At 39.2% G+C, this 19,127-nt stretch overlaps 1 non-coding gene across 1 annotated transcript; it reads left to right on the top strand.

Annotated features, from left to right (window-relative positions):
- The first annotated feature begins 15,574 nt into the window (after positions 1 to 15,574).
- On the top strand, positions 15,575 to 15,682 carry LOC130947555 (small nucleolar RNA R71). Its single transcript, XR_009072713.1, has one exon. It is a non-coding gene; the product is annotated as a small nucleolar RNA R71 (small nucleolar RNA).
- The last annotated feature ends 3,445 nt before the right edge of the window (positions 15,683 to 19,127 follow it).

The following is a 19,127-nucleotide window of genomic DNA, read 5'->3' as shown; positions in this document are numbered from 1 at the left end:
TCAGATAAGCGAATCGAGATGCTTTGTCCCTTCCGTCTCTCTGCTTTCCTACTGTCTTCATCCAATCCTTCTTACTCCTTTCCATTGCAAGCTGTACGTTGAGCATCAACGTTGTCAGTGGCTACAGTCCCGTCCTCTCAGTGAAATGTTCAACGCGCTCTGTCACAGCACGGCTAATCATCTGTCGGTTCTCAATCAGGTTGGAATAGAATCCATTGATTCTTTTGCGTCTGTCACTAATGCCCAGCCTTCAGGAGTTTGAAACTCGTCACAGTCATTCAATCATTGAATCCTACTCAGAATACCACAGACAAGGTTTAGACCTTTTGGATTCTCTTGAATGCCGCCATCAATTCTAGCTTATACCACGAAGATTCTGATTAAGGAATCCAAGAGATAAACATTCAAGCCTTGTTTGCTTGTAGAACGGGAGTGGTTGTCAGGCAAGCGTTCATAGGTGAGAATGATGATGAGCGTCACATAATCATCACATTCATCATGTTCTTGGGTGCAAATGAGTATCTTAGAACAAGAATAAGCTGAATTGAATAGAAGAACAATAGTAATTGCATTAATACTCGGGGTACAGCAGAGCTCCACACCTTAATCTTTGGTGTGTAGAAACTCCACCGTTGAAAATACATAAGAACAAGGTCTAGGCATGGCCGAGAGGCCAGCCCCCATGATCTAAGAACTAGACGTCCAAAGATGATCCTAAGATCTAAAGTGATCAAAAGATCCAAAGATCTAAAGATGATCAAAGATCCAAAGATGAAAATACAATAGCAAAAGGTCTTATTTGTAGAGAACTAGTAGCCTAGGGTTTACAGAAATGAGTAAATGACATAAAAATCCACTTTCGGGCCCACTTGGTGTGTGCTTGGGCTGAGCATTGAAGCTTTCATGTGTAGAGACTTTTCTTGGAGTTAAACGCCAGCCTTTGTGCCAGTTTGGGCGTTTAACTCCCATTCTTGTGCCAGTTCCGGCGTTTAACGCCGGGCAGTTTTGAGCTGATTTGGAACGCCAGTTTGGGCCATCAACTCTCGGGCAAAGTATGGACTATTATACATTGCTGGAAAGCCCAGGATGTCTATTTTCCAACGTAGTTGTGAGCGCGCCAATTGGGCTTCTGTAGCTCCAGAAAATCTACTTTGAGTGCAGGGAGGTCAGAATCCAACAGCATCTGCAGTCCTTTTCAGCCTCTGAATCAAATTTTTGCTCAGGTCCCTCAATTTTAGCCAGAAAATACCTGAAATCATAGAAAAACACACAAACTCATAGTAAAGTCCAGAAAAGTGAATTTTAACTAAAAACTAATAAAAATATAATAAAAACTAACTAAAACATACTAAAAACATACTAAAAACAATGCCAAAAGGCGTATAAATTATCCGCTCATCACAACACCAAACTTAAATTGTTGCTTGTCCCCAAGCAACTGAAAATCAAAGAAGATAAAAGGAAGAGAATATGCAATGAATTCCAAAAACATCTATGAAGGTCAGTATTAATTAGATGAGCGGGGCTTTTAGCTTTTTGCCTCTGAACAGCTTTGGCATCTCACTCTATCCTTTGAAATTTAGAATGATTGGCTTCTATAGGAACTGAGAATCCAGATAGTGTTATTGATTCTCCTAGTTAAGTATGATGATTCTTGAACACAGCTACTTTATGAGTCTTGGCCGTGGCCCAAAGCACTCTGTCTTCCAGTATTACCACCGGATACATACATGCCACAGACACATAACTGGGTGAACTTTTTCAGATTGTGACTTAGCTTTGCTAGAGTCCCCAATTAGAGGTGTCCAGGGTTCTTAAGCACACTCTTTTTGCCTTGGATCATGGTGCACGAAATTAATATCTCAATATCAAAATCAAGATTTCTTATGATTTCGCACAACTAACCAGCAAGTACACTGGGTCGTCCAAGTAATACCTTACGTGAGTAAGGGTCGATCCCACAGAGATTATTGGTTTGAAGCAAGCTATGTTTATTTTATTATTCTTAGTCAGGATATCAATCAAAATTATCAATGGGAATTATTAGATTGGAAAAATAAAAGAGAATAAAATCGTTACTTGTTGTGCAGTAATGGGGAATATGTTGGAGTTTTGGAGATGCTTTGTCCTCTGAATTTCTGCACTGTAATATTCAACTCAATTGTTTGTAAAGCCCATCTACGGCAAGCTGTATGTAGGGTGTCACCATTGTCAGTGGCTACCTCCCATCCTCTCAGTGAAAATGGTCCAGATGCTCTGTCACAGCACGGCTAATCAGCTGTTGGTTCTCGATCATGTTGGAATAGGATCCATTGATCCTTTTGCGTTTGTCATCATGCCCAGCAATCGCGAGTTTGAAGCTCGTCACAGCCATTCAATCCTTGAATCTTACTCGGAATACCCCAGACAAGGTTTAGACCTTCCAGATTCTCAAGAGTGGCCGCCATCAATTCTAGCTTATACCACGGAGATTCTGATTAAGGAATCTAAGAGAAGTTCATTCAGTCTGATGTAGAATGGAGGTGTTTGTCAGGCACACGTTCATGGATTGAGGGAGGTGATGAGTGTCACGGATCATCACCTCCTTCATAATTAAGCGCGAATAAACATCTTAGATCGGAACACACACACGTTTGAGTGAAATAGAAACAATTGCATTAATTCATCGAGACGCTGCAGAGCTCCTCACCCCCAACAATGGAGTTTAGAGACTCATGCCGTCAAAGTGTATATAATTCAGATCTGAAAATGTCATGAGGTACAAAATAAGTCTCTAAAAGTTGTTTAAATAGTAAACTAGTAACCTAGGTTTACAAAAAATGAGTAAACTATGATAGATGATGCAGAAATCCACTTCTGGGGCCCACTTAGTGTGTGCTGGGGCTGAGGCTTAAGCTTCTCACGTGCCTGGGGCTGTTTTGGGCATTCAACGCCAGGTTGTAACCTGTTTCTGGCGTTGAACTCCAACTTGTAACCTTTTTCTGGCGCTGGACGCCAGACAGCAGCATGATACTGGCATTGAACGCCAGTTTACGTCGTCTATCTTCGTGCAAAGTATGGACTATTATATATTGCTGGAAAGCCCTGGATGTATATTTTCCAACGCTGTTGAGAGCGCGCCAATTGGACTCCTGTAGCTCCAGAAAATCCTTTTCGAGTGCAGGGAGGTCAGGATCCAACAGCATCAGCAGTCCTTTTTCAGCCTAACTCAGATTTTTGCTCAGCTCCCTCAATTTCATCCAGAAAATACCTGAAATCACAGAAAAACATACAAACTCATAGTAAAGTCCAGAAATATGATTTTTGCCTAAAAACTAATAATATTCTACTAAAAACCAATTAAAATATACTAAAATCTACATGAAATTACCCCCAAAAAGCGTATAAAATATCCGCTCATCACAACACCAAACTTAAACTGTTGCTTGTCCTCAAGCAACTAGATAAATAAAATAGGATGAAAAGACATTAAGAAGTAATAATATCTAAGAGTTTTAAATGGAGCTCAGATTCTTATTAAATGAGCGGGGCTTGTAGCTTTTTGTTTCTGAACGGTTTTGGCATCTCCCTTTATCCTTTGAAATTCAGAATGATTGGCATCCATAGGAACTCAGAATTCAGATAGTATTATTGATTCTCCTAGTGTAGTGTGTTGATTCTTGAACACAGTTACTTTATGAGTCTTGGCCGTGGCCCTAAGCACTTTGTTTTCCTGTATTACCACCGGATACATAAATGCCACAGACACATGACTGGGTGAACCTTTTCAGATTGTGACTCAGCTTTGCTAGAGTCCCCAGTTAGAGGTGTCCAAAGCTCTTAAGCACACTCTTTTGCTTTGGATCACGACTTTAACCACTCAGTCTCAAGCTTTTCACTTGAACCTGCATGCCACAAGCACATGGTTAGGGACAACTTGATAGCCGCTTAGGCCTGGAACTACTTCCTTGGGCCCTCCTATCCACTGATGCTCAAAGCCTTGGATCCTTTTCTTAATCCAATGATTTCTTGTAATTTTTTTTCACTGCTTTTTCTTGCTTCAAGAATCAAATTCATGATTTTTCAGATCATCAATAGTATTTTTCGTGTTCCTCATTCTTTCAGGAGCCAATATTCATAAAATTCAAGATAAAAATTATGCACTGTTCAAGCATTCATCCAGAGAATAAAAAGTATTGCCACCACATATAGTTAATTATAATTTTTATTATTAAGAACTCGAAAAATAAATTACTTCTTTATTCTAATTATCTACTATTTTATTGATGTCTGATGATGATGAGAAAAATAAATTATAACTTAATTGGGAATAAAACTAGAATAGATATACTAATTACTACTACTACTACTATATATATCTCCTAAGGTAAATTTCTATAAAAATATTATCACAGAGTTAAAGCTAAATTTAGAATTCAACAACCTGTGTTCTGAGAAGTAGATGTTCCTTTGATCAGTGGGGTACTTGGTCCTTCAAGGATTAATTTCTGGCGCTTCAGCTCCCTTAAATCACGCCCTTGCTCTTCTTGTTCCTTAAGCAGTTTGCAAAGCATACTACTTTGATTGTTCTGTTCTTCTTTTATTTGGTCCATAGCTTCTTGCAATTTAGAAATAGATGCCTCAAGATGTTCCCAATATTCGAATTGAGGGAGTTCTGGGAGGACTTCCTGTGCTCTCCTCTTGATTGGATCATCCTGCAGCTGTTGTCTGTCCATTGATATTCTAGTGATTGGCCTCTCAACTGAGATATACTCTGTTATTTCCATCTTCACTCCGGCATCTTTGCAGAGCATAGAAATTAAGCTTGGATAGGCCAATCTGGCGTCTTTGGAATTCCTGTTTGCTATTTTGTATAATTCACACGAGATCAGTTAATGGACTTCTACTTCTTTTCCCAACATGATGCAGTGAATCATCACTGCTCTTTTAATAGTAACTTCAGAACGGTTGCTGGTGGGCAATATAGAACGCCCAATGAAATCCAGCCAGCCTCTGGCTACTGGTTTGAGATCTTCTCTTTTGAGTTGATTTGGGATCCCAGTCGTGCTGGTGGTCCACCTGGCTTCAGGGATGCATATATCCTCTAGAATCTTGTCCAAGCCTTTATTTACCCTCATCATTCTCCTATTAAAGGAGTCTGGGTCATCTTTCAGTTGAGGAAGCTTAAAGATCTCCCTGATTTTGTCAGGATGGGTATGAACAATCTTTCCTCTGACTAAGGTCCGATGGTCATAGAGGGCAGCTCCAATTATTCTTTGCCTGTCTGTCTTCCATAGATTAACATAGAACTCCTGAACCATGTTCCTTCCCATTTTCGTTTCAGGATTAGCTAGGATTTCCCAGTTCCTGTTTCTAATTTGTTCTTGGATCTCCGGATATTCATCTTCTTTCAGGTCGAACTTGACTTCCGGGATCACTGATCTTAGACTCATTATTTTGTAGTAATGGTCTGAATGTTCTTTAGTTAAGAACTTCCCTTGATTCCAAAGTGGCTTTGGAGTATTCTCTTTCTTGCCCCTTGGGTTGGGTTGTTTTCCTTTAGGGGCCATGATCAAAGTGAGTATATTTTTGTGATCACGGATAAGCACACCAAACTTAGAGGTTTGCTTGTCCTCAAGCAAAAGAAGAGAGAGAAGAGGGATAGGAGGAGAGCAAGTGTGGAATGGTGGATGATGAGAGGGGCACCGAAAGTGGATATAAAGGGGGGGTGGGTTTTCGAAAATAAGAAAGAGATATAAGATAAGAGATATGATTTATAAAAGATAAATATGATAAGAAAAGGATATAATTTAAAAAGATATGAATGATATTTAAAAATAAATTTGAAATTTATAATTTGAAAAAGATTTTAAAAGATAATTAGGTTTGAAAAGAGATTGGAAAAAGAGTTGGATTGGATTGAAAATCATCTGCCTTTATGGATTAAGATGTATGTAAAATCTTTGGAAAAGGGATTTCAGAAATTAGGGATTTTAGAAATTAGGATTAAAATTTTTGGATTTGAAGGATGATATTTGGAAACATGTTTATGCAAGAAATCATGAATTGAAACATAAAATTTAGAAAAATTTTGAAAAAAAAACGAATTTTACCTCCTCCCCACCATCCTGGCATTAAACGCCCAACTGCTGCATGTTTTGGGCGTTTAACGCCCAATTGTTGCTTCTCCTGGGCGTTCAACGCCCAGCTGTTGCTTCTTTCTGGCGTTGAACGCCAGGAAGTCCTTTGTCACTGGGCGTTTTTCTGAACGCCCAGGACGCTATCAATCTGGCGTTAAACGCCCAGAAGGTGCTTCTTTCTGGCATTCAACGCTCAGAAGATGCTCCTTTCTGGCATTTAACGCCCAGATGGCTACCCTTACTGGCGTTGAACGCCCAGTGGGTGCTTCTTTTGGGCGTTCAACGCCCAAAACGTTTCTTACTGGCTTTTTCATGCCAGCGAGCTTCCAAATTTCCCTGCAACTCTGTGAATTCAATCAATTGCTATTTTACCTTTTGAAGATACTCTGACATATATTTGTAAAAATCAATTAATTAGCAAAAACAAATAAAATTAAATTTTGTGAATGGCTGGGTTGCCTCCCAGCAAGCGCTTCTTTAATGTCGTTAGCTGGACTATTACTGAGCTTTTAATCAAGTCTCAGTTTTGAGCATTCTTGCTCAAAATTGCTTTCAAGATAATGTTTAACTATCTGTCCATTAACAATGAACTTTTTGTTAGATTCATTATCCTGAAGCTCTACGTATCCATATGGTGATACACTTGTAATCACATATGGACCTCTCCATTGTGATTTTAATTTCCCGGGGAATAATTTGAGCCTAGAATTAAATAGCAGAACTTTCTGCCCCGGCTCAAAGACTCTGGATGACAATTTCTTATCATGCCATCTTTTCGCTTTCTCTTTGTAAATTTTTGCATTCTCGAAAGCATTGAGTCTAAATTCCTCTAACTCATTTAACTGGAGCAATCTTTTTTCTCCAGATAACTTAGCATCAAGGTTTAGGAATCTGGTTGCCCAGTAGGCCTTGTGTTCCAGTTCCACTAGCAAGTGACATGCCTTTCCATACAAAAGCTGGTATGGAGAGGTCCCTATAGGGGTCTTGAATGCTGTTCTGTATGCCCACAGAGCATCATCCAAGCTTCTTGCCCAATCCCTTCTATGGTTAATTACAGTCCGTTCCAGGATTCTTTTGAGTTCTCTATTTGAGACTTCAGCTTGCCCATTAGTCTGTGGGTGATATGGAGTAGCTACCCTGTGGCTAACTCCATAACGAACCAAAGCAGAGTAAAGCTGTTTATTGTAGAAATGAGTCCCCCATCACTGATTAATACTCTAGGGGTACCAAATCTGCTGAAGATGTATTTCTGGAGGAATTTTAACACTATTTTAGTGTCATTAGTGGGTGTTGCAATAGCCTCCACCCATTTGGATACATAATCCACTGCCACCAGAATATAAGTGTTTGAGTATGATGGTGGGAAAGGTCCCATGAAGTCAATACCCCATACATCAAACAACTCAATCTCCAAGATCCCTTGTTGAGGCATGGCATAACTATGAGGCAGATTGCCAGATCTTTGGCAACTGTCACAATTAAGTACAAACACTCGGGAATCTTTATAGAGAGTAGGCCAGTAGAAGCCACATTGGAGGACTCTTGTGGCTGTTCGCTCACTTCCAAAATATCCTCTATAGTGTGATCCATGGCAGTGCCATAGGATCTTCTGCGCTTCTTCCTTAGGCATACATCTACGGATTACTCCGTCTGCACATCTCTTGAAGAGATATGGTTCATCCCAAAGATAGTATTTTGCATCTGTGATCAATTTCTTTGATTGATGCCTACTGTACTCTTTGGGTATGAACCTCACTGCCTTGTAGTTTGCAATGTCTGCAAACCATGGCATTTCCTGGATGGCAAATAGTTGCTCATCCGGAAAGTTTTCAGAGATCTCAGTAAGAGGGAGGGACGCCCCTTCTACTGGTTCTATTCGGGACAATTGATCTGCTACCTGATTCTCTGTCCCTTTTCTGTCTCTTATTTCTATATCAAACTCTTGCAGAAGCAACACCCATCTTATAAGTCTGGGTTTTAAATCCTGCTTTGTGAGTAGATATTTAAGAGCAGCATGATCAGTGTACACAATCACTTTTGATCCTACTAAATAGGATCTGAATTTGTCAATGGCGTAAACCACTGCAAGTAGCTCTTTTTCTGTGGTTGTGTAATTCTTCTGTGCATCATTTAGAACACGGCTGGCATAGTAAATGACGTGCAGAAGCTTGTCATGCCTTTGTCCCAACACTGCGCCAATGGCATGGTCACTGGCATCACACATTAGTTCAAATGGCAATGTCCAGTTTGGTACAGAGATGATTGGTGCTGTGACCAATTTAGCTTTCAGAGTTTCAAATGCCTGCAGACACTCTTTATCAAAGACAAATGGCATGTCAGCAGCTAGCAGGTTGCTCAGAGGTTTGGCGATTTTTGAAAAATCCTTTATAAACCTCCTATAGAATCCTGCATGCCCCAGAAAGCTTCTGATTGCCTTAACATTGGCAGGTGGTGGTAATTTTTCAATTACCTCTACCTTAGCTTGATCCACCTCTATTCCCTTGTTTGATATTTTGTGCCCAAGGACAATTCCTTCAGTCACCATGAAGTGGCATTTTTCCCAGTTTAAAACCAGGTTAGTCTCTTGGCATCTCTTTAGAACAAGTGCTAGATGGTCAAGACAGGAGCTGAATGAGTCTCCAAATACTGAAAAGTCATCCATGAAGACTTTCAGAAATTTTTCCACCATATCAGAGAAAATTGAGAGCATGCACCTCTGAAAGGTTGCAGGTGCATTGCACAGGCCAAATGGCATTCTTCTGTATGCAAATACTCCAGATGGACATGTGAATGCCGTTTTCTCTTGATCTTTTGGATCTACTGCAATTTGATTATAACCTGAATATCCATCCAGGAAGCAGTAGTATTCATGACCTGCCAGTCTTTCTAGCATCTAGTAGCTGTATTGAGCCTTCTATAATTAATACACATACGCCACCCAGTAACTGTTCTTGTAGGAACCAGTTCATTTTTTTCATTATGAACCACTGTCATGCCACCTTTCTTAGGGACGACTTGGACAGGGCTTACCCAGGGGCTATCAGAAATAGGATAAATAATCCCAGCCTCTAGTAACTTAGTGACCTCTTTCTGCACCACCTCCTTCATGGCTGGATTCAGCCGCCTTTGTGGTTGAACCACTGGCTTGGCATCACCCTCCAGTAAGATCTTGTGCATGCATCTGGCTGGGCTAATGCCCTTGAGATCACTGATGGACCATCCAAGAGCTGTCTTGTGTGTCCTTAGCACTTGAATTAGTGCTTCCTCTTCCTGTGGCTCTAAGGTAGAGCTTATGATTACAGGAAAGGTATCCCCTTCTCCCAAGAATGCATATTTTAGGGATGGTGGTAATGGTTTAAGCTCGGGCTTAGGAGGTTTCTCCTCTTCTTGAGGGATTTTCAGAGGTTCTACTATTCTCTCTGATTCCTCTAGATCAGGCTGAACATCTTTAAAGATGTCCTCTAGCTCTGATTCGAGACTCTCAGCCATATTGACCTCTCTTACCAGAGAGTCAATAATATCAACACTCATGCAGTCATTTGGGGTGTCTGGATGTTGCATGGCTTTGACAACATTCAACTCGAACTCCTCCTTATTGACTCTCAAGGTTACTTCCCCTTTTTGGACGTCAATGAGGGTTCGGCCAGTTGCTAGGAAAGGTCTTCCTAGAATGAGAGTTTCACTCTTGTGCTCCTCCATTTCCAGCACCACAAAGTCAGTAGGAAAGGCAAATGGCCCAACCTTGACGATCATGTCTTAATCACGCCTGATGGGCATTTAATGGAGCCATCAGCAAGTTGAAGACATATCCGGGTTGGTTTGACTTCTTCAGTCAAACCGAGTTTTGTGATAATAGATGCGGGTATCAGGTTGATACTTGCCCCAAGATCACATAGAGCTTGCTTGGTACAATTACCCTCTAATGTGCATGGTATCATAAAGCTCCCGGGGTCTTTAAGCTTCTCAGGTAAGCTTTTCAGAATGACTGCACTGCATTCTTCAGTGAGGTAAACTTTTTCAGTTTTTCTCCAATCCTTCTTATGACTTAAGATCTCTTTCATGAACTTAACATAAGAGGGTATTTGTTCAAGTGCTTCTGCAAACGGAATCTTTATTTCAAGAGTCTTGAGATAGTCTGCAAAGCGGACAAATTGCTTATCCTGTTCTGCTTGGCGGAGTTTTTGAGGATAAGGAATTTTGGCTTTATATTCCTCAACCTTAGTTGCTGCAGGTTTATTACCTACAGAAGTGGGTTGGGAAGCCTTTTTAGAAGGGTTGTTATCAGCACTTGTATGTGACTGATCCCCCACTGGCATTTGAATGCTAGGGCTGGAAGCTGGAGTGGCGTTAGACGCCACCTCCTTATTTGTTACTGGCACCTGAACGCCAGAACTATGCTCCCTTTGGGCGTTCAACGCCGGATTCATGCTTGTTTCTGGCGTTGAACGCCAGGAATGAGCATGGGCTGGGCGTTCAGCGCCAGCATTATTCCTCTCTGGGCTCTGATTGTCCTCGGAGGGATTTTGAGTAGCCATTTGTTCATTTCTTAGCTTCCTGCTATTTTGAAGTGAAGTGTTTAATGTTTTCCCACTTCTTAATTGAACTACTTGGCATTATTCTGCTATTTGTTTTGACAGTTGCTTTTCTGTTTGCTTTAACTGTACTTTCATATTCCTGTTGGCCATTCTTGTTTCCTGTAGTATTTCTTTGAATTCGGCTAGCTGCTGAGTTAGAAAGTCTAATTGCTGATTGAATTCATTAGCCTGATCTACAGGACTGAGCTCAACAGTTACTATTTTAGCTTCTTCTTTCATAGAAGATTCACTACTTAGGTACAGATGCTGATTTCTGGCAACTGTATCAATAAGCTCTTGAGCTTCTTCAATTATTTTTCTCATATGTATAGATCCACCAGCTGAGTGGTCTAGAGAAATCTGAGCTTTTTCTGTAAGCCCATAGTGGAAGATGTCTAATTGCACCCACTCTGAAAACATTTCAGAGGGGCATTTTCTTAGCATCTCTCTGTATCTATCCCAGGCATCATAAAGGGATTTATTATCTCCTTGTTTGAAGCCTTGGATGCTTAGCCTTAGCTGTGTCATCCGTTTTGGAGGGAAATAGTGATTCAGGAATTTTTCTGACAGCTGTTTCCATGTTTTTATGCTGTTCTTAGGTTGGTTATTTAACCACCTCTTAGCTTGATCTTTTACAGCAAATGGAAACAGTAATAATCTGTAGACATCCTGATCTATTTCCTTATCATGTACTGTGTCAGCAATTTGTAAAAATTATGCCAGAAACTCTGTAGGTTCTTCATGTGGAAGACCGGAATACTGGCAGCTTTGCTGCACCATGATAATGAGCTGAGGATTCAACTCAAAGCTACTAACTCCAATGGAGGGTATACAGATACTACTCCCATATGAAGCAGTAGTGGGGCTAGCATATGACCCCAGAGTCCTCCTGGACTGTTCATTTCCACTTAGTTCCATGATGGAGCAAGGTATGGTATGGATGTTGATATTATTTATTTTATAAAAATTTATTTTATAAAATAAAGTAAAAATAGAACAAGTAAAAACGAAATAAAATAAAAAAAATGAAAATATTTTTTTGAAGATTTTCGAAAAATTTGAGGAAAAGGAGAAAGTGGTTAGAATAAAATTTTTGAAAAAGATAATAAAATATATATTAAAAAAATAAGAATTGAAAAATTTTGAAATTGAAATCTGAATTTTTATATAAAATTTTTGAAAATGTAGTTTAAAATTAGTTAGAAAATATAAAATTTTTTTTGAATTTTGAATTTTATGATGAAAGAGAAAAACACACAGAAGACACAAGATTTAAAATTTTTAGATCTAATGCTCCTTGTTTTCGAAAATTTTGGAGGGAAAACACCAAGTAACACCAAACTTAAAAATTTTAGGATCAAAACACAAGAAAGACTCAAGAACACCTTGAAGATTCACAAGAACACCAAGAACAAAAGAAAGAACATCAAACTTAAAATTTTTAGAAAACTTCACTAAATTTTCGAAAATTGAAGAAAAATTAACAATAAAACACCAAACTTAAAGTTTGGCACAAGATTAAATCAAGAAAAATTATTTTTTAAAAGAAGTTTTGAAATAAAGATACCCAATTACCGAGAACATAGACCAAAGCTCTAGCCAATTGGGCAGAAAAGGTAACAATTGTTCTGAGCAGGTATATTTCTTTTTGGAAGACTAACGCTTTGGATTAGTACAAGAAAAACAAGAAAAGACACAGAACAAGAAAAACTCAAGATCAAACAAGAAAAATAAACAAGAACAACTTGAAGATCAATGAAGAACAAAGAACACAAGTTTGAAAATTTTAAAGAAAAATATCAAATATGTAATTGACACCAAACTTAGAACAAGACACTAAACTCACGAAAAACTTAAAAATTGATAAAGAAAAATAATATTTTTGAAAAATTTTTAAAAAGGGATAATAAAAGATGCAATTCTAGTAAAAAGAGAGGATAAATTCTTCCTAATCTAAGCAACAAAATAAACCTTTAGTTGTTCAAACTCGAATAATCCCCGGCAACAGCGCCAAAAACTTGGTGCACGAAATTAATATCTCAATATCAAAATCAAGATTTCTTATGATTTCGCACAACTAACCAGCAAGTGCACTGGGTCGTCCAAGTAATACCTTACGTGAGTAAGGGTCGATCCCACAGAGATTATTGGTTTGAAGCAAGCTATGTTTATTTTATTATTCTTAGTCAGGATATCAATCAAAATTATCAATGGGAATTATTAGATTGGAAAAATAAAAGAGAATAAAATCGTTACTTGTTGTGCAGTAATGGGGAATATGTTGGAGTTTTAGAGATGCTTTGTCCTCTGAATTTCTGCGCTGTAATATTCAACTCAATTGTTTGTAAAGCCCGTCTATGGCAAGCTGTATGTAGGGTGTCACCATTGTCAGTGGCTACCTCCCATCCTCTCAGTGAAAACGGTCCAGATGCTCTGTCACAGCACGGCTAATCAGCTGTTGGTTCTCGATCATGTTGGAATAGGATCCATTGATCCTTTTGCGTTTGTCATCATGCCCAGCAATCGCGAGTTTGAAGCTCGTCACAGCCATTCCATCCTTGAATCCTACTTGGAATACCACAGACAAGGTTTAGACCTTCCAGATTCTCAAGAGTGGCCGCCATCAATTCTAGCTTATACCACGGAGATTCTGATTAAGGAATCTAAGAGAAGATCATTCAGTCTGATGTAGAACGGAGGTGTTTGTCAGGCACATGTTCATGGATTGAGGGAGGTGATGAGTGTCACGGATCATCACCTCCTTCATAATTAAGCGCGAATAAACATCGTAGATCGGAACACACACACGTTTGAGTGAAATAGAAACAATTGCATTAATTCATCGAGACGCTGCAGAGCTCCTCACCCCCAACAATGGAGTTTAGAGACTCATGCCGTCAAAGTGTATATAATTCAGATCTGAAAATGTCATGAGGTACAAAATAAGTCTCTAAAAGTTGTTTAAATAGTAAACTAGTAACCTAGGTTTACAGAAAATGAGTAAACTATGATAGATGATGCAGAAATCCACTTCTGGGGCCCACTTGGTGTGTGCTGGGGCTGAGGCTTAAGCTTCTCACGTGCCTGGGGCTGTTTTGGGCGTTCAACGCCAGGTTGTAACCTGTTTCCGGCGTTGAACTCCAACTTGTAACTTGTTTCTGGCGCTGGACGCTAGACAGCAGCATGATACTGGCGTTGAACGCCAGTTTACGTCATCTATCTTCGCGCAAAGTATGGACTATTATATATTGCTGGAAAGCCCTGGATGTCTATTTTCTAACGCCATTGAGAGCGCGCCAATTGGACTTCTGTAGCTCCAGAAAATCCATTTCGAGTGCATAGAGGTCAGGATCCAACAGCATCAGCAGTCCTTTTTCAGCCTAACTCAGATTTTTGCTCAGCTCCCTCAATTTCAGCCAGAAAATACTTGAAATCACAGAAAAACACACAAACTCATAGTAAAGTCCAGAAATATGATTTTTGCCTAAAAACTAATAATATTCTACTAAAAACCAATTAAAACATACTAAAATCTACATGAAATTACCCCAAAAAGCGTATAAAATATCCGCTCATCAGATCACAACCTTATTTTTTCTTTTTTTTTCTTTTTCTTTTTCACTCTTTTTTTCGTTTTTCTCTTTTTCTTGCAGCTTGCACCTCAAAGATCCCTAGCTTCTCCATTACAGAGAGAGGCATAAGGTTTATGCTTGACCCTAAGTCACACTGAGCCTTCTTAAAGGTCATGGTGCCTATGGTACAAGGTATTGAGAACTTTCCAGGGTCCTGTCTCTTTTGAGGTAATTTCTGCCTAGACAAGTCATCCAGTTCTTTGGTGAGCAAAGGGGGTTCATCCTCCTAAGTCTCATTACCAAATAACTTGTCATTTAACTTCATGATTCTTCTAAGGTATTTAGCAACTTGCTCTTCAATGAAATCTTCATCCTCTTCAGAGGAAGAATACTCATCCGAGCTCATGAATGGCAGAAGTAAATTCAATGGAATCTCTATGGTCTCATTATGAGCCTCAGATTCCCATGGTTCCTCATTAGGGAACTCATTGGAGGCCAGTGGACGTCCATTGAGGTCTTCCTCAGTGGCGATCACTGCCTCTTCCTCCTCTCCAAGTTCGGCCATGTGGGTCATGTTAATGGCCTTGCATTCTCCTTTTGGATTCTCTTCTGTATTGCTTGGAAGAGTACTAGGAGGGAGTTCAGTAATTTTCTTGCTCTGCTGTCCCACTTATGCCTCCAAATTCCTAATGGAAGACCTTGTTTCAGGAATGAAACTTTGAATGGTTTTGATTAGATCAGAGACCATGGTTGCTAAGTCAGAGTGGCTCTGCTTAGAATTCTCTGTCTGTTGCTGAGAAGATGATGGAAAAGGCTTGCCATTGCTAAACCTGTTTCTTCCACCATTATTGTTGTTGAAACCTTGTTGAGGTCTCTGTTGATCCTTCCATGAGAGATTTGAATGATTTCTCCATGAAGGATTATAGGTGTTTCCATAGGGTTCTCCCATGTAATTCACCTCTTCCATTGAAGGGTTCTCAGGATCATAAGCTTCTTCTTCAGATGAAGCATCCTTAGTACTACCTGGTGCAGCTTGCATTCCAGACAGACTTTGAGAAATCATATTGACTTGCTTAGTCAATATTTTGTTCTGAGCCAATATGGCATTCAGAGTATCAATCTCAAGAACTCTTTTCTTCTGATTCGTCCCATTGTACATGAATTGGTTATTTGCAACCATTTCAATGAGCTCTTGAGCTTCTGCAGGCGTCTTCTTCAGATGAAGAGATCCTCCAGCCGAGCTGTCCAATGACATCTTGGATATTTCAGACAGACCATCATAGAAGATACCTATGATGCTCCACTCAGAAAGCATGTCAGAAGGGCACTTTCTGATTAATTGTTTGTATCTTTCCCAAGCTTCATAGAGGGATTCACCTTCCTTCTGTCTGAAGGTTTGGACTTCCACTCTAAGCTTACTCAATTTTTGAGGTGGAAAGAACTTTGCCAAGAAGGCATTGACTAGCTTTTCCCAAGAGTTCAGGCTTTCTTTAGGTTGTGAGTCCAACCATATCCTAGCTCTGTCTCTTACAGCAAAAGGGAATAGCATAAGTCTGTAGACCTCAGGGTCAACCCCATTAGTCTTGACAGTGTCACAGATTTGCAAGAATTCAGCTAAAAACTGATGAGGATCTTCCAATGGAAGTCCATGGAACTTGCAATTCTGTTGCATTAGAGAAACTAATTGAGGCTTAAGCTCAAAGTTGTTTGCTCCAATGGCAGGGATAGAGATGCTTCTCCCATAGAAGTCGGGAGTAGGTGCAGTAAAGTCACCCAGCACCTTCCTTGCATTGTTGGCATTGTTGTTGTTTTTGGCTGCCATGGGTTATTCTTCTTTGAAGATTTCTGTTAGGTCCTCTACAGAGAGTTGTGCTTTAGCTTCTCTTAGCTTTCGCTTCAAGGTCCTTTCAAGTTCAGGGTCAGCCTCAACAAGAATGCTTTTGTCTTTGCTCCTGCTCATATGAAAGAGAAGAGAACAAGAAAATATGGAATCCTCTATGTCACAGTATAGAGATTCCTTGAGGTGTCAGAGGAAAAGAAAAATAGAAGGAAGAGGTAGAAAATTCAAACTTATCAAGGAAAGATAGAGTTCGAATTGTGCATTGAGGAGTAGTGTTAGTCCATAAATAGAAGGATGTGAGAAGAGGGGAAGAAATTTTCGAAAATTAGAGTGAATTAATAAAAAAAATAATTGAATTTTGAAAACTAAGATTGAAAAAAAATAAGTGATTTTTGAAAAAGATTTTGAAATTAGAAATCAAAAAGATATGATTGAAAACTATTTTGAAAAAGATGTGATTGAGAAGATATGATTGAAAAGTCATGGTTTTAAAAAGATGTGATTGAGAAGATATGATTTGAAAAACAATTTAAAAAGATTTGATTTTGAAAATTAATAACTTGGCTAACAAGGAAAGATATGATTCAAACATTAAACCTTTCTCAACAGAAAAGGCAACATACTTGAAATGTTGAATCAAATTATTAATTGTTAGCAATTATCTTTGAAAAAGAAAGAAATTGATTTTGAAAATATATGATTGAAAAGATTTGATTTGAAAAAGATTTGATTTTGAAAAATTTTGAAAACTTGAAAAAAAATTGAGTTAAAAACAAAATCTTCCCTCTTGTGCCATCCATTCTGGCGTTTAACGCCCAAAACACTACCCTTTTGGGCGTTAAACGCCCAGCCAGGTACCCTGGCTGGCGTTTAAACGCCAGTTTTCCTTCCTCACTGGGCGTTTTGAACGCCCATCTTTTTCTGTGTAATTCCTCTGCTGTATGTTCAGAATCTTCAATTCTCTATATTATTGATTTGAAAAGACACAAATTAAAATTTTTTGGATTTTTAATAATGAGGAATAATCAAAATGCAACTAAGACCAAATAAACAATGCATGCAAGACACCAAACTTAGAAGTTTGTATACTACTGACAAGAACAAAATGAGAATGCATATGAGAAACAACAAAATACTCAAGTCAAGAGAATTTAAAGATCAGAGCAAGGAAATCATCAAGAACAACTTAAAGATCAATGAAGACACATGAATGAATTCGAAAAATGCAAGAAGAAAAGAAACATGCAATTGACACCAAACTTAAAATGAGACACTAGACTCAACAAGAAACAAAAAAATATTTTTGGTTCTAAGATTTTATAATTTTTTTGGTTTTTTCGAAAATTGAGTGGAAAAGAAAATAAAGATATCAAAATTCTTAATGAGAATTCCAGAAATCATGCAATGTTAGTCTAAAGCTTTAGTCTAAAGAAATTAGACATGGCTAGCCAAGCTTCAGCAGGACATTGCATTCAAGAGCTAAATTGATGAGAATCAATCAGCTTTGGTGATGATGAAAACATCACCTTGAAAGACTAGAATTCATTCTTAAGAACTCTGAAAAAATACCTAAGCTAAGCAACAAGATGAACCGTCAGTTGTCCAAACTTGAACAATCCCCGGCAACGGCGCCAAAAACTAGGTGCACGAAATTGTGATCTCTACTTTTCACAACTCAAACAATCCCCGGTAATGGCTCCAAAAACTTGGTGCTCAATACCATGTTCTAAACATAATTTCACAACTTCGCACAACTAACCAGCAAGTGCACTGGGTCGTCCAAGTAATAAACCTTACGCGAGTAAGGGTCGATCCCACAGAGATTGTTGGTATGAAGCAAGCTATGGTCATCTTGTAAATCTCAGTGAGGCATATTCAAATGGTTATGGATAATTTATGAATAAAGCATAAAATAAAGATAGAGATACTTATGTAATTCATTGGTGAGAATTTCAGATAAGCGAATGGAGATGCTTTCTCCCTTCCGTCTCTCTGCTTTCCTACTGTCTTCATCCAATCCTTCTTACTCCTTTCCATGGCAAGTTGTATGTTGGGCATCACCGTTGTCAGTGGCTACAGTCCCGTCCTCTCAGTGAAAATGTTCAACGCGCTCTGTCACAGCACGGCTAATCATCTGTCGGTTCTCAATCAGGTTGGACTCAGAATAGAGCTTATTCCATTCTGATTAAGGAATCTAAGAGATAAACATTCAAGCCTTGTTTGCTTGTAGAACGGGAGTGGTTGCAGGCACGCGTTCATAGGGAGAGTGATGATGAGCGTCACATAATCATCACATTCATCATGTTTTGGGTGCGAATGAGTATCTTAGAACAAGAATAAGCTGAATTGAATAGAACACAATAGTAATTGCATTAATATCGAGATACAGCAGAGCCACACCTTAATCTATGTGTGTAGAAACTCCACCGTTGAAAATACTAAGAACAAGGTCTAGGCATGGCCGAGAGGCCAGCCCCCATGATCTAAGAAACTAGGCGTCCAAAGATGATCCTAAGATCTAAAATGATCAAAAGATCCAAAGAACTAAAGATGATCAAAGATCCAAAGATGAAAATACAATAGCAAAAGGTCTTATTTGTAGAGAACTAGTAGCCTAGGGTTTACAGAAATGAGTAAATGACATAAAAATCCACTTCTGGGCCCACTTGGTGTGTGCTTGGGCTGAGCATTGAAGCTTTCATGTGTGTGGAGACTTTCTTGGAGTTAAACGCCAGCTTTTGTGCAGTTTGGGCGTTTAACTACCATTCTGTGCCAGTTCCGGCGTTAACGCCGGGCAGTTTGAGCTAATTGGAACGGCCGGTTTGGGCCATCAAATCTCGGGCAAAGTATGGACTATTATACATTTCTGGAAAGCCAGGATGTCTACTTTCCAACGCAGTTGAGAGCGCACAGAAAATCCACTTCGAGTGCAGGGAGGTCAGAATCCACAGCATCTGCAATCCTTTTTAGCCTCTGAATCAGATGTTTGCTCAGGTCAAATCTCGGGCAAAGTATGGACTAT

The sequence above is a fragment of the Arachis stenosperma genome, chromosome 1, assembly GCF_014773155.1.
Source record: "Arachis stenosperma cultivar V10309 chromosome 1, arast.V10309.gnm1.PFL2, whole genome shotgun sequence".
In the NCBI taxonomy this organism is placed as follows: Eukaryota; Viridiplantae; Streptophyta; class Magnoliopsida; order Fabales; family Fabaceae; genus Arachis; species Arachis stenosperma.
The sequence above is the reverse complement of the archived record's forward strand: the minus strand, read 5'-3'. Positions and strand labels throughout refer to the sequence as shown.